Below are 16,481 nucleotides of genomic sequence, written 5' to 3' on the forward strand. Positions count from 1 at the left end.
GTAAAAGCTGACCGTCAGGGATAGACCTACGCTGAACAGGATAGTTGCACAATGCCCCAAAAGCACAGCCTTGAAAATTACCACATTATTGAGAAAGCCAAAGGATGCCTTCAGCCTACAGCATAGGTTTTCAACCCTCTCCTGGGGCCCCCAGCAATTCCATGTATTACATGTATCCCAGAGCTAGCAAAACCTGAATCAACATTTTAGCTAATTAACAAGCCATTACCTGTTGAATAAGGTGAGCTAGTTTCGGGCAAAAACTAAACTGTGAGTTGGCTGGGGGGTCCCCAGGAGAGGATTGAAGACCTATGGCCTACAGTGTCTGCTGCCAACTGATAAACACAGTGAGGGATCCATAATGGTATGGGCAGCCAGCTTGTGGGAGTCATTGTATAGGATGATTCTTTTCCATCGTCTTAAAACCGCCAAGGATTATAAGGACATTTTACCGGAGTAGGGCGACCCTTTGCTTTTAGAACAGCTCCAATCTTTTTTGGGAAGCTGTCATAAATGTCCTCAACTGTTTGTAGTGATGCAACTATAGTGTGTTGTGATAAGAATTTGAAACTGAGAAGCAAAATATGATGTTTTGATGTTATTATTATTTCAGATTACATTGACAGTTATGTGTTTAAATTCATTTCTATAGTGGTTTCAGTTAGTAGGCTGTGACCTAGGTAAATTAGTAATTAACAGACCATAGGGTCCTTTGTTTATCTGTTGAAGAGATCTAAGCTTGACCAGAGAATGACCTGGCATCGGTTCTGTGTTTAATGAGTGAGTAATATGAGTAGAGGCCATGGCCAATGAAGAAGTTACTAAGACGCCTGTTGTACAGTGAGGGAAATATAATTATTTGATCCCCTTCTGATTTTGTATGTTTGCCCACTGACAAAGAAATGATCAGTCTACACTCACCTAAAGGATTATTAGGAACACTTGTTCAATTTATCATTAATGCAATTATCTAATCAACCAATCACATGGCAGTTGCTTCAATGCATTTAGGGGTGTGGTCCTGGTCAAGACAATCTCCTGAACTCTAAACTGAATGTCAGAATGGGAAAGAAAGGTGATTTAAGCAATTTTGAGCATGGCATGGTTGTTGGTGCCAAACGGGCCGGTCTGAGTATTTCACAATCTGCTCAGTTACTGGCATTTTCACGCACAACCATTTCTAGGGTTTACAAAGAATGGTGTGAAAAAGGAAAAACATCAAGTATGCGGCAGTCCTGTGGGTGAAAATGCCTTGTTGATGCTAGAGGTCAGAGGAGAATGGGCCGACTGATTCAAGCTGATAGAAGAGCAACTTTGACTGAAATAACCACTCGTTACAACCGAGATATGCAGCAAAGCATTTGTGAAGCCACAACACGCACAACCTTGAGGCGGATGGGCTACAACAGCAGAAGACCCCACCGGGTACCACTCATCTCCACTACAAATAGGAAAAAGAGGCTACAATTTGCACGAGCTCACCAAAATTGGACAGTTGAAGATTGGAAGAATGTTGCCAGAATTTGGCATAAACAGAATGGGAACATGGATCCATCATGCCTTGTTACTACTGTGCAGGCTGGTGGTGGTGTTGTAATGGTGTGGGGGATGTTTTCTTGGCACACTATGGGGCCCCTTAGTGCCAATTGGGAACTTTTTAAATGCCACGACCTACCTGAGCATTGTTTCTGACCATGTCCATCCCTTTATGACCACCATGTACCCATTCTCTGATGGCTACTTCCAGCAGGATAATGCACCATGTCACAAAGCTTGTATCATTTCAAATTGGTTTCTTGAACATGACAATGAGTTCACTGTACTGAAATGGCCCCCACAGTCACCAGATCTCAACCAAATAGAGCATCTTTGGGATGTGGTGGAACGGGAGCTTCGTGCCCTGGTTGTGCATCCCACAAATCTCCATCAACTGCAAGATGCTATCCTATCAATATGGGCCAACATTTCTAAAGAATGCTTTCAGCACCTTGTTGAATCAATGTCACGTAGAATTAAGGCAGTTCTGAAGGCGAAAGGGGGTCAAACACAGTATTAGTATGGTGTTCCTAATAATCCTTTTGGTGAGTGTATAATTTTAATGGTAGGTTAATTTGAACAGTGAGAGACAGAATAACAACAACAAAAATTATACGTATTTGACCTCTCTCAATCAGAAAGATTTCTGGCTCCCAGGTGTCTTTTATACAGTGTGAAGGCAATTTTATTGATCAGAACTCTTTAAGAAGGAAGTACAGAGACTAAATACTTTCGGCACAATTAACAGTTTATGAATTATTTGCAAATAAGAGAGACGCGTCAACCGCTTACAAACATAATCGTCCGAGGAGTCTCTAACTCAATACATGCACAATCCGTATATATTGCATAGAAAAAGGGGTGTGGTAAGTTGTTGCCCATCTGTCCTATGTCAATAAAACAGACTCCCTCTGTTCTATCACATAGGTCCTAGGTTTCAAACAAGTCACATGTTGTCCTCCCCCATCTGGTTAACTTTCTCAACCCTTGAGGTGGACTTAATCTGGACAACCTACAGATAGGTATATGATTTACCCTATAATCTACTGTGAACAATCAAGAATGGCCCCTAAGACATATACCAGATGCCCTCTCCCACACTCATCTATTTATCTAAACAAGGGGACTCAGTCCTTTTAAAAGTAAGAATGCATCAGGTAATGAGCGGAAATTAGGAGCACAATCTTAAAGGGACAGCTCCTAAACTCAGCCTGTTACCTGTTTAAAAGACACCTGTCCACAGAAGCAATCACTCAATCCGATTCCAAACTCACCACGATGGCCAAGACCAAAGAGCTGTCCAAGGATGTCAGGGACAAAATTGTAGACCTACACAAGGCTAGAATGGGCTACAAAACCATCGCCAAGCAGCTTGGTGAGAATGTGACAACAGTTGGTGCGATTATTCCCAAATGGACGAAACAAAGGAACTGTCACTCTCCCTCAGTCTGGGGTTCCATGCAAGATCTCACCTCATGGGGTTGCAATGATCATGAGAATGGTGAGGAATCTGCCCAAAATGACATGGGATAATCTGGTCAATGATCGCAAGGCAGCTGGGACCATAGTCACCAAGAAAAAAATTGGTAACAAACTACACCGTGAAGTACTGAAATCCTGCAGCGCCCACAAGTTCCCCCTGCTCAAGAAAGCACATGTACAGGCTCGTCTGATGTTTGCCAATGAACATCTGAATGATTCCGAGGAGAACTGGATGAAAGTGTTGTGGTCAGATGAGACCAAAATTGAGTTATTTGGCATCAACTCAACTCGCCATGTTTGGAGGAGGAGGAAAGCTGCCTATGACCCCAAGAACACCATCCCCACCATCAAACATGAAGGTGGAAACATTGTGCTTTGAGGGTGTTTTTCTGCTAAGGGGACAGGACAACTTCACCGCATCAAAAGGATGATGGATGGGGCCATGTACTGACAAATCTTGGGTGAGAACCTCCTTCCCTCAGTCAGGGCATTGAAAATGGGTCGTGGATGGGTATTCCAGCATGACAATGACAAAAACACACGGCCAAGGCAACAAAGGAGTGGCTCAAGAAGAAGCATATTAAGGTCCTGGAGTGGCCTAGACAGTCTCCAGACTTTAATCGCATAGAAAATCTGTGGAGGGAGCTGAAGGTTTGAGTTGCCAAACGTCAGCCTCGAAACCATAATGACTTGGAGAAGATCTGCAAAGAGGAGTGGGACAAAATCCCTCCTGAGATGTGTGCAAACCTGGTGGCCAACTACAAGAAACATCTGACCTTTATGACTGCCAACAAGGGTTTTGCCACCAAGTACTAAGTCATGTTTTGCAGAGGGGTCGAATACTTATTTCACTCATTGAAATGCAAATCAATATATACATTTTTTGACATGCGTTCTGGATTTTGTTGTTGTCATTCTGTCTCTCACTGTTCAAATAAACATATCATAAAAATTATAGACTGATAATTTCTTTGTCAGGTGGCAAACATACAAAATCAGCAGGGAATCAAATAATTTTTCCCTTCACTCTACCTAGATTCTTTGATTACTCGGAGTGCGGTCATACTACACGCCCATATTTCGATTATCCCATGCACATGTAAAAATTCAAAAACCTTTATTGAACTTTGGACTCAAGACCGATATCATTTTCTTTTACAGTGTGTAGTTGCATCATTCTTCAGGAAAAGCCTCCTGTTCTTTGAGTCTACTTTTCAACCTGTGCTCCAGAACTTTTCATAAAGTTGAAATGATCAGGTGTTTGGGGAGGCCATGGGTTTCAAATGTGTTTGATGTCATCATGGTGTTCTTAAAACTACTCTTGAATTCATTTAGCAGTGTGTGGGCATTAACACCCCAGAATATTGGAACATCATGAGGAAACAGTGTTTGCACAATAGGGTGCACCTTTATCATGTATTAGGTCCTTTAGATCGATATATTGTGTTTCCGTCATTTTGTCCATCCTCTGCCCTCCTTCAAAACACCCTGATGTTAGTGTAATTATATTAAATATACTGTATACTTTGTACCTTTTATGTGAGTTACAGTGCATGAGAAGTATTAAACGATGCATCAAAATAGATTATTTTCTTCCTTTGTGATGTTCTTTCTCCTCTTGAAGACCCCCAGCTACACCATCACCCTTTGGACAACAAAGAGCCTGTGCCAACAACTAGCATCACAGAAACAGCGTGGTCTTTATGCTCTGTGGTTTTCTCCCTTCTTGTCCCTGATTAAGTGGTACAATATGTACAGAACATGCCCACAGCTGGCAGCATTCAAGTAAACTGAAAGAAGACACAGGGAAAATATTAATTGCATACCTATTGCGTCCCTTCCCTCTGGCCTGTTCTCCAATGGGTTTTACCCAGAAAAACTGAGAGAGGATTCATGTTGAAGGCAATTGACTTGTTCACTGCAAGATATTTGATAATTTAAGGGTTGCTAGATCAAATCCCTGAGCTTTTAAGGTTAAACATCAGTCATATTGTCCTTGAACAAGACAGTTAATCTTCATTGCTCATGTAAGTTGAAATGATTAAATGAATGATTAAATTCAAACATGAACATGGCATGTTATGAACAGACACCAAATAAGAACTGGATTAATTATTTTCCATTGATTAAATTAGATTCAACTTCATTGTCATTGAATAGTACAAGTACAGTACAATGAAATGCAGTTAGCATCTAACCAGAAGTGCAAATAGAAGAGAGCAGGAAATGTACAAGTATTAAGTAAGGTTTATGTTAATTGGAATGTATAAATGTGCAATAAAGGCAAATTCAGTGCAAAATGGCAATTCTAAATGTGCAATGAAGGCAAATAGGGGAGGGCAGAACTTGACAATTAAAAAAATGTGGAACTGTAAAGACCGCTTCAGACCTGATGGGGTTCATCCATGGGATGCCGGCTGCTTGGTGCCAACACACGTTCCTTAAATGCCATGTCCAAACAAGATAAGCATGAAGGACAGTACTCATAGGCAGAGTATCCACACCCCCTCTCTGCACAAAAGGCCTATTTCTCCCAAATATTGTTCACAAATCTGTCTGAATCTGTGTTAGTGAGCACTTCTCCTTTGCCGAGATAATCCATCCACCTCACAGGTGTGGCATATCAAAATGCTGATTTGACAGCATGATTATTGCACAGGTGTGCCTTAGGCTGGCCACAATAAAAGGCCACTCTAAAATGTGCGCAGGTGTCAAGCTTTTCATTTGAAATATCCCAACGTTTTAAATTAACTAATCTGTTATTCAAATGGCCCCAGAGTTTTAAATTCTCTCTTTGCCTAAAAACGTTATGAATATTGTAAAGCATGTGGTAAATAACAGTCCAGTCGTCCACGAGGAAGATAAATATCTCTATAAAATAATTCACTTAGTTTGCTACGTCACCATAAACGGGACAACCAACTATAACCAAAGCATTAGTAGTTTTGTAAATCATACACCCATATATTGAGATCCTAACTTTCGTATCCTGACTTTCAGATGCCACTCTTATAGCTCTCAACACTTTTACGTTTACTTCAAACACCTTAGCAAAGTCTGGGTCTCTATTGACTATGCTAAACACATTTTAAACATATTATACCATTCGTATACTCCGAGCAAAGGTTTAAATGTACTGTGTTCTAAGGTGCTACCGCCTTCAGAATCTGCATGTATGGGTTCTTTCTTAGTAGAATAGATCTGTAATAGTGAATTGATTGGAACGTAAATTACTTTAAGTTATTATCACTAGTTTTGATTTTGCGCTCTAAATTCTCTGGTAGTCTATGAATGAGCCTTTCAACGTCTGAATCTGTATACCCTGGCAATTTCGGGCAGAATGCATCGTTTGTTCTAGCTGACATATTCAGAACCTTTCAAATACATAACCTTTTCAAAGTAACAAGGATTACTGACCAAAGAGGTTGTAACACTCCTCTGGGGAGGAGCTATATCCAGACCCTGCCCTAACCAACAGCTGTAATGGACACCATAGGAAGAAAATGTATCACTACACATGACACAGGATGCTCTCACACTCCCTTGGGATTTAAGTATTTGTGACAATCCTTTTGCCTTATTTACAGGCAGTACACTGGCTGATGTAACATCTGTTTAATTACGCGACAGCTGGAAACGGAATCTTACGCTCTCCAATATGAGCTGTTTTGGCTGTTTCACATTTGTGAGTGCAGTAACAAGCTAATTCGTACATTTTGGAAGAATCAGAAGTTAGCCTTTACAATCTGAGCTGTTTCGGCTGTGACAGCTTTCCACTATTACACATTTGTGAGTGCAGTAACAAGCCAATTCGTACATTTTGGAAGAATCAGAAGTTAGCCTTTACAATTTTCACACAAGCTTCACTTTTTCAAGGCCCATCCCTAAAGCCTATCGTCCATTTTTGCAACCACTTGATTCATCATTCTGCGAGTAGGTTGCTACTACATCAAAAGCACATGCTGCCGAAACCCGGGATCGAACCAGGGACCTTTAGATCTTCAGTCTAACGCTCTCCCAACTGAGCTATTTCGGCAGGTCTACAGGGAATTTTTTGACATTACACAGAAAACATACATCCTCTTTTCTCTGTTTGGAAAGCATCAGAACATGGCTATTAATTACGCGACAGCTGGAAACGGAATTTAACGCTCTCCAATATGAGCTGTTTTGGCTGTTTCACATTTGTGAGTGCAGTAACAAGCTAATTCGTACATTTTGGAAGAATCAGAAGTCAGCCTTTACAATCTGAGCTGTTTCGGCTGTGACAGCTTTCCGCTATTTCACATTTGTGAGGGCAGTAACAAGCCAATTCGTACATTTTGGAAGAATCAGAAGTTAGCCTTTACAATTTTCACACAAGCTTCACTTTTTCAAGGCCCATCCCTAAAGCCTATCGTCCATTTTTGCAACCACTTGATTCATCATTCTGCGAGTAGGTTGCAACTACATCAAAAGCACTTGCTGCCGAAACCCGGGATCGAACCAGGGACCTTTAGATCTTCAGTCTAACGCTCTCCCAACTGAGCTATTTCGGCAGGTCTACAGGGAATTTTTTGACATTTCACAGAAAACATACATCCTCTTTTCTCTGTTTGGAAAGCATCAGAACATGGCTATTAAAGATATCCCTGAATGCTCCACCCTGGGAAGACAGTGTCCCCAAATTATTATTTATTTGCAAGCTCAGGAACTACCCCTGATCACTACATCGGACACAGGATACTCTCACAACACCTTGAGATTTATGCATGTGTGACATACAATGGGACCACTGTTGAAGTTCACGCCACATTTGTATATTCAGCTCCCATGGCTAAAATGTACAACTTCACTTTAGAAGCCAGATAATCAATCGCAAAGCCGACCATTTTTCCATCCGCCATGTCATGGCTATCCATCATCTGCTTAAACTAAGGTATTTGAGTTCTATACACAATAAGAAAATGCTTATTTGGTGCATCGTATATATTTCTGGAACGTATCTTTTTTTCGTTCCTCTGTTCTGCGGCCTATTGCACAAGTCAGTGTTGTCACTGGTGTATCATTAAGCACAGATGTCATCTTGATTCTTATACAGAGTAAAAAATTATTTCAACTGCAAACCAGGAGAAGTCTAATTCTTTTTTATTGGTAACTCTCAGAGAATGAACCAACGGTAACACCTGCTCAACCCCCCTTGCATCTCAAGAAACCCTACACCCTCTCCTCCCAGAGAAGGAAGACCCTGAACAACAACTGCACAAATATTACCACCCCCCACAGACCGTTCATACAATCTTTTACTCATAACCCTTTTTTAACCCCCCTCTCATACAACAGAATCACCTGGACATAATTGAACAACCATATAAATAAAAATAAATCATAATCCTTTTGACCTACCCCTCGCATCCCACAGAATCACCTGCTCTAACCCTCCCTCTATAACCGGACGTGTAGCCCCCGGAAAAACAACTGCTGTAAATCATAAAATCATTTTCATATTCTCACACATATTCCGCTTTTCAAAGGTCAAAGCAATAAATAATTTGCTGAAAACCGTCAAATTTTATCTCTCTCTCCTATTGTCTACAGAACCCTGTCATGCCCAGAAAGGACAGAAGTTGAGTTTTAGTGATAGGTTTTGGGATGCCAATAATGACTTCTATTCTGTCTGCGCTGAGACTTTTACCCTCAGGTGTTAGTTTGTGGTCCAGAAAAATTACTTCCTTCTGGACAAACTGTAACTTGACCTTGCGAGGCCAAGTACATTAACAACAGCACAGTGTATTTGTCACACATTAAATGCAAACATGGCAATAACCTTGAGGCAATCTTGTCCATGTATATAATTGGCCGGAGAATTTAAATGCAAACCAATATTGTGAATCCTTGTGAACAGGAATACAAAAAAAAATGCATTAGCTAGGTCGACCACAGAGAACAAATGACTATTGCCCGGGACTTGGGTCATGATTGTATATGGATCACGTACAATGCACATGCTTATACTGCTTCATTAACATTTTTAAGATCTTGTACAAATCGCCAAACCCCAGGTTTTCCAACAACTTTGGCTTTCTTTACTGGGAAAATAGGAGTGTGACAGGGGCTGTTTAGACATGGAACAACTATACCTTTCTCTAACAATGCTTTAAACTCGGGAGCTATCCATTCAATAGCCTCTGCTTTCAGTGGGTATTGAGCCTAGCATGGTCTATGGGGTCCTCTAGTTGTAACTACAAGAGGCTGTGCATTTTTTATTAGCCCAGCATCATATGTATGCTTTGACCACAGGGAGAGTGGAACTTCTGCTGAGCTAAGATCTGTAGCAGCCATCTTGGCTGCATAGACCTGGCGGACCCAGTCGTCATATGGCATAAGATGTACTTCCCTGTTTAGCCAAAACGGTGCACGCAAATCTTTCTTTACAGGCTTGAGCTGCTATGGAAAAGTACACTCCCACCATGTGACAAGGGAACCAGTCCACTGCTTTATTGCACCTCCTCACCCAAGGACCCAAGTTTTGCCACATATTAAACACAGGTTTAGCGAGGGAGACATGGGGGTCCGATCCCTCCACTTTAAAAAAGCGAGAAACCTCTCTCACATTTCGCACAGACCATGCACAAAAACATTCTAAACACCAGTATACATATTCACCCGTAAAAAAAACACTTTTACCATCTTCAAACCACTCTCAAAACCAACATCCCAGCTTTCTGAAACCTTTGCCAAACAATGCAATTCACCCATATCCATAAACTGGGCCAAACCCGTTTCTACTCTATTCATCACCTTATTTACCAACTCATGTGAAACAGCTCTAGGCCCTGTTCTTTCTAAATCCCATGAATAACAATAATCCACAGTCTGCACACTGTTTTGAACTGCTTGTAAGGCAGTACTTTTAATTCGCATGCCTTTGTGTGAACATTCTAACGTGATCCCTAGCTGTGTCATTAAATCCCTGGCTTACAAATTAACTGGACAACAATTGGAAAACAGAAATTAATGTTTTGGGTAAAGCTGACCCTCGTCGTCTACAACCGACAAAGGGGTAGTAAATCACTCAGTGGTCTGTTCTCCACTAGCCTCTACGGTAATTAAAGTTCTACCAATTAATTTCAGAAGTCCCATTCCTGGGCTCTAAGGACAGAATATTCCGCTGCAGAATCAACCAAAAATTCTATCAGTTTACCATTAATTCTAAGTAACATTGTGGGTTTAACTTGGTACTCTACGTGTTCTCTAAATGCTTGTACATTAAGTGTCTGCATAACATTAATATATGCAGGGTCAGGTAATGGATTAATCTCACTGGTAGATGCATCCTGTCCTGCCCCCTCTGACTGTCAATACCCCTCCTCTTGGTGGTTCTCGTTCCTACATTCACTGTAAATCCACTGGAATTAAAATTGTCTCTGATCCTTTGGCCATCTTCTCTCGTGTCATTTTCAGGACAATCGCAAACCCAATGTTCAGGCATTGCCAGAGTTGGAGCGGTTAGCATAACCTCGTCCTCTGCCTTGGGTCCGTGGTTGTCGTCTAGATCTACCACATCCTCAGCCTCTTTGGTCATAGCCGCTATAGAAACCTATTTGGGCCATCTGTAATTTCATTTCGAAGCGGCCGCTCGGAGCTGTGGCCGTAATGTCTCCGGTGCCTGTCGAGGCGGCAATCCCCGAACCCGGTGATGGACACCGGAAGTAAGGGATGCTGTCAAGCTGAAGAAGCAGTCCTATCAGGCCTGGTTGGCTTGTGGGACTCCTGAGGCAGCTGACGGGTACCGACAGGCCAAGCGGACGGCAGCCCAGGTGGTTGTGGAGGCAAAAACTTGGGCCTGGGAGGATTTCGGTGAGGCCATGGAGAAGGACTATCGGCTGGCCTCGAAGAGATTCTGGCAAACCATCCGGCGCCTCAGGAGAGGGAAACAGTGCCCTACCAACGCTGTTTACAGTAGAGGTGGGCAGCTGTTGACCTCAACTGGGGATGTCGTCGGGCGGTGGAAGGAGTACTTCGAGGATCTCCTCAAGTCTTCCATTGAGGAAGCAGAGGATGAGGGCTCAGAGGTGGACTCGTCCATCACCCGGGCTGAAGTCACCAAGGTGGTTAAGAAACTCCTTGGTGGCAAGGCACCGGTGATGGATGAGATCCGCCCTGAGTACCTCAAGTCTCTGGATGTTGTGGGGCTGTCTTGGCTGACACGCCTGTGCAACATCGCGTGGCAGTCGGGGACAGTGCCTCTGGGATGGCAGACCGGGGTGGTGGTCCCTCTTTTTAAGAAGGGGGACCGGAGGGTGTGTTCCAACTATAGGGGGATCACACTTCTCAGCCACCCCGGGAAAGTCTATGCCAGGCTTCTGGAGAGGAGAATACGGCCAATAGTAGAACCGCGGATTCAGGAGGAACAGTCTGGTTTTCGTCCAGGCCGTGGAACACTGGACCAGCTCTATACCCTCTACAGGATGATGGAGGGTTCATGGGAGTTTGCCCAACCAGTCCACATGTTTTTTGTGGATTTGGAGAAGGCATTCGACTGTGTCCCTCGGGCATCCTGTGGAGAGTGCTTCGGGAACATGGGGTCCTGGGTCCTTTGCTAAGGGCTGTCAGGTCCCTGTACGACCGAAGCAGGAGCTTGGTCCGCATTGCCGGCAGTAAGTCAGACTTGTTCCCTGTGCATGTTGGACTCCGGCAGGGCTGCCCTTTGTCACCGGTTCTGTTCGTAATTTTTATGGACAGAATTTCTAGGTGCAGCCAGGGGCCGGAGGCTGTCAGGTTTGGGGACCACACGATTTCGTCTCTGCTCTTTGCGGATGATGTTGTCGTGTTGGCCCCTTCAAGCCAGGACCTTCAGCATACACTTGGACGGTTTGCAGCCGAGTGTGAAGCGGTGGGGATGAAAATCAGTACCTCCAAATCCAAGGCCATGGTCCTCAGTCGGAAAAGGGTGGCTTTCCCACTTCAGGTTGGTGGAGAGTGCCTGCCTCAAGTGGAGGAGTTTAAGTATCTAGGGGTCCTGTTCACGAGTGAGGGAAGGATGGAACGGGAGATTGACCGACGGATCGGTGCAGCTTCTGCAGTAATGCAGTCGATGTATCGGTCTGTCGTGGTGAAGAAAGAGCTGAGCCGCAAGGCGAAGCTCTCGATTTACCAGTCAACCTACGTTCCTACTCTCACCTATGGTCATGAGCTTTGGGACATGACCAAAAGGACAAGATCCCGGATACAGGCGGCCGAAATGAGCTTTCTCCGCAGGGTGGCTGGGCGATCCCTTAGAGATAGGTTGAGAAGCTCGGTCACCCGGGAGGAGCTCAGAGTAGAGCCGCTGCTCCTCCACATCGAGAGGGGTCAGCTGAGGTGGCTTGGGCATCTGTTTCGGATGCCTCCGGAACGCCTTCCTGGGAAGGTGTTCCGGTCCCGTCCCACCGGGAGGAGACCCCGGGGAAGACCTAGGACACGCCTCGGTGTCCCCCCGGAAGAGCTGGAGGAAGTGTCTGGGGAGAGGGAAGTCTGGGCATCCCTGCTTAGACTGCTGCCCCCGCGACCCGGCCCCGGATAAGCGGAAGATGATGGTATGGTATGGTGGTATGGTATGGTAATTTCATTTCACGTTTCCCTTTATCGCCTTTTTTCTTATCTTCTAGGCCCCAATAGACCTTTTCAGAGTGGTTAATATACGGCCCGACTATTTCCATGCAGCCCTCATCCAAGGCCACTCAATACGTCTTCACATGTTCCTGTACATCTGGGAGCAGACCTGCAACCAGTCTCATCTTACACTGTTGTTCCCAGGGAGAATCATTAGCCCCGTCTGGTTTGCGGCCCATCCCGCTGTGAATCTCAAATTCTTTCTCAAATCTATTGCGATAGTCAGTGAGTCTTTCTCCCTGTTTCTGTTTGCAGTCAGAAATGTTCTCCCAGTTCATCCGTCTCGGGAAAAAGGCAACTATCTGTCCACACAGTGCCATGATTGTTAACCTGTATTGAGAATTAGTGTCCCAATTATATGGGGCATTCTGCACGGGCCAGTCTCCTTTCACCCTTCCCCATATCGACTGTAGAGCCTTCATTATTACCATTTCCACTGAGACTATATTTGGTTTACATTATTCAAGCATCTGGAGAAATATGCGATTGAATTCCTCTCCTCCTTCATTTTCCGGGTTGGGTAACGAGGCGGTCACATCTTTCAGGTAAGCTGGCGACCATGGGCGGTAGAGGAAAATAGTTGAGGGCACATAGTCGTCATCTCCTATGACTGGATTCACCACTTCTAGGCTTCAGGCTGCCCAAATGATCTGACGATCCCGGTCCTCCCAGCAATTGGGGAAATCGCACAAATGTCGGCCACGAACGAAGGGTAAATCTTCCGGGCAGGAAGGGGACTTTCTTGAGACAGCTTTGGTGGTATTACTGCCCGTGATTCAGGAACTGCTACAGACAACCAGCAGTGTAGGATGGAGGCCGGCCAGAAGAAGGGCAGTTAAGGTCCACATCCACTTTAGTAGGAGAATCCAGAACACACTGATCAGTAGTCCTTACACTACACTGCCTAAATCTTTTATCAGTCTCTTCTTTCCACATACTACAAGCTTTCCAATGAACTTTTCGTCCCTCTTTATGTATTTTCTTAATTTTCCCCTGCTCGTATTCCTCCAACTTCTCTTTCAACCCATGCAACTCTCTTTGGTTAAAGCTGCCATTCTTCGGATAGACCAAAAACTCCCAAAGATACAATTGTTCACATGTCCAAACAAACTTATCTTTCATTATCTCTGCTGGTCCAACGTAACTACAAGGGATGAGCAATGGTTTACTGCTGCACTTACCCATATTCCCGATATACCCAGCAAATCTATTTTATCTCAATTAAAGTGCCTAGCATGTGTTAAAATAGCTCATCGGCCTGTAAGTGAGATACTATAAAAGGTCCAACCTTTACTGAAGATTTTAACTATAAGGTCCAACCATTCCTGCAGATTTTAAAAGGTCCAACCTTTACTGCAGATTTTTAACCCTCGGTCTAACCACAACTGTATTGTTCTCGTATCTCCATAATTACTAGATCTACCACATCCTCAGCCTCTTTGGTCATAGCCGCTATAGAAACCTGTACTGATCAGGCACAAGTCACGGCTCCAGTCAGGCACTCCTACTCAACCCCTCAAACGATAGCCCTCTTTCGGGGGAGGTTTGAGCTCCAGAGATCTCTTTGGGTGTACACAGTTAACCTGTTTGGAGAAAGACTTGAACCAAGCAGGATCCCGGACGAGCCCCCAAAGTGTGATGGCAGTTTCTAAATTCCAAACAGTTTACAAAATTAGTAAGTAAGACAGAGGAAATCTCAGTTGCACAATGAACAGTTTATTCTTGCAAGGAGAGATTATACAGGTTAAGAAGTAAGAATCTCTAAATTAATGCAGGACAATCATCAGTACTAGGGGGAAAGGGAGGAAAAGGGTGTGGTAAGATGCTGCATAGCTGTCCTATGTCAATAAAACACATTCCCTTTGTTCTATCACTACCTAGGTTTTAACCAAAGGGCAGGCTGTCCTCCCCCACATTAAACCAAGGCCCATGTGGGTAACCTTTTCTACTCTGAAGGGACACAGCATCTGTACAAAGAACAGATAAACTAATGGTTTAAACAGATACCATATCCCCCTCTCCCACATTAATTTTCTTATAAACATGGGAACTTAGTACTTTAATCAATAAGAATACATCAGTTCAAAAAATTTCCCTGACAAACCTTGTTTTCTAAAAGAAATCCACCAACGTCCCTCGTTTGGAACCGCAAAAACGACTCATCATCTCTCATCTCATCTCTCTCATCTTCATCCGCTTATCCGGTATTGAGTCGCGGGGGCAGCAGCTCCAGCAGGGGACCCCAAACTTCCCTTTCCCGAGCCACATTTGCCAGTTCTGACTGGGGAATCCAGAGGCGTTCCCAGGCCAGTGTCGAAATATAATCTCTCCACCTAGTCCTGGGCATACCCCGAGGTCTCCTCCCAGCTGGACATGCCTGGAACACCTCCCTAGGGAGATGTCCTGGGGGCATCCTTACCAGATGCCCGAACCATCTCCACTGGCTCCTTTTGACGCAAAGGAACAGCGGCTCTACTCCGAGTTCCTCACGGATGGCTGAGCTTCTCACCCTATCCCTAAGGGAGAAGCCTGCCACCCTTCTGAGAAAACCCATTTCAGCTGCTTGTACTCGCGATCTTGTTCTTTCAGTCATGACACAGCCTTCATGACCATAAGTGAGGGTAGGAAGGAAAATTTACCAGTATATCGAGAGCTTTGCCTTCTGTCTCAGCTCTCTTTTCGTCACAACGGTGCGGTAAAGCGAATGCAATACCGCCCCCACTGCTCCAATTCTCCGGCCAATCTCCCGCTCCATTGTCCCCTCACTCACGAACTAGACCCCGAGATACTTGAACTCCTTTACTTGGGGTAATGCCTCATTCCCTACCCGGAGTTGGCAATCCATCGGTTTCCTGCTGAGAACCATGGCCTCAGATTTAGAGGTCCTAATCCTCATCCCAAACCGCTTCGCACTCTGCTGCGAACTGATCCAAAAAGCAGCGATGAGATCCTCAGCCCACCGAACTGCAACCCCTCCCCACCCCTACTACGCCTCGATATCCTGTCCATAAAAGTTACAAACAGGATTGGTGACAAAGCGCAGCCCTGGGGGAGGCCAACCCCCACCTGGAACGAGTCCAACTTACTACCGAGAACCTGAACACAGCTCTCACTTTGGACATACAGGGATTGGATAGCCCTCAGAAGGGACCTCCCCACCCCATACTCCCATAGCACCTCCCACAGTTTCTCCCGGGGGACCAGGTCATACGCCTTCTCCAGATCCACGAAACATATGTAGACAGGATGGGCATATTCCCAGGACCCCTCCAGGATCCTTGCAAGAGTAAAGAGCAAGTCGGAATCCGCATTGTTCCTCTTCAATCTGAGGTTCAACTATCTGCCGAACCCTCCTTTCCAGTACCTTTGAGTAGACTTTCCCAGGGAGGCTGAGAAGTGTGATACCCCTATAATTGGCACACACCCTCTGGTCCCCCTTTTTGAACAGGGGAACCACCACCCCTGTCCGCCATTCCTTAGGCACTTTCCCCGACTCCCACGCAATGTTGAAGAGGCGTGTCATCCAAGACATCCCCTCCACACCCAAAGCTCTCAACATTTCTGGACGGATCAATCCCCGGAGCTTTGCCACTTTGGAGTTGTTTGACTACCTCAGTGACTTCTGCCATGGAGATTGACAATGCTTCTCCATCAGCCTCCAGCTCTGCCTACACTTTAGAGGGCATGTTAGTGGGACTTAGGAGTTCCTCAAAGTGTTCCTTCCATCGCTCGATTACTTCCTCAGTTGAGGTCAACAGTGTCCCATCTTTACTGTACACAGCTTGGATAGTTCCCCGTTTTCCCCTCCTGAAGTGGCGCACAGTTTTCCA

The 16,481-nt window shown here is 44.7% G+C and overlaps 2 non-coding genes across 2 annotated transcripts; both read right to left on the reverse strand.

The window, feature by feature from the left end:
- Positions 1 to 6,981: 6,981 nt before the first annotated feature.
- trnaf-gaa lies at positions 6,982 to 7,054 on the reverse strand. Its single transcript has one exon. It is a non-coding gene; the product is annotated as a tRNA-Phe (tRNA).
- A 429-nt stretch (positions 7,055 to 7,483) lies between these two features.
- trnaf-gaa lies at positions 7,484 to 7,556 on the reverse strand. The gene has a single exon. It is a non-coding gene; the product is annotated as a tRNA-Phe (tRNA).
- Positions 7,557 to 16,481: the final 8,925 nt, after the last annotated feature.

Source organism: Esox lucius, chromosome 17 (genome assembly GCF_011004845.1).
Source record: "Esox lucius isolate fEsoLuc1 chromosome 17, fEsoLuc1.pri, whole genome shotgun sequence".
NCBI lineage: Eukaryota > Metazoa > Chordata > Actinopteri > Esociformes > Esocidae > Esox > Esox lucius.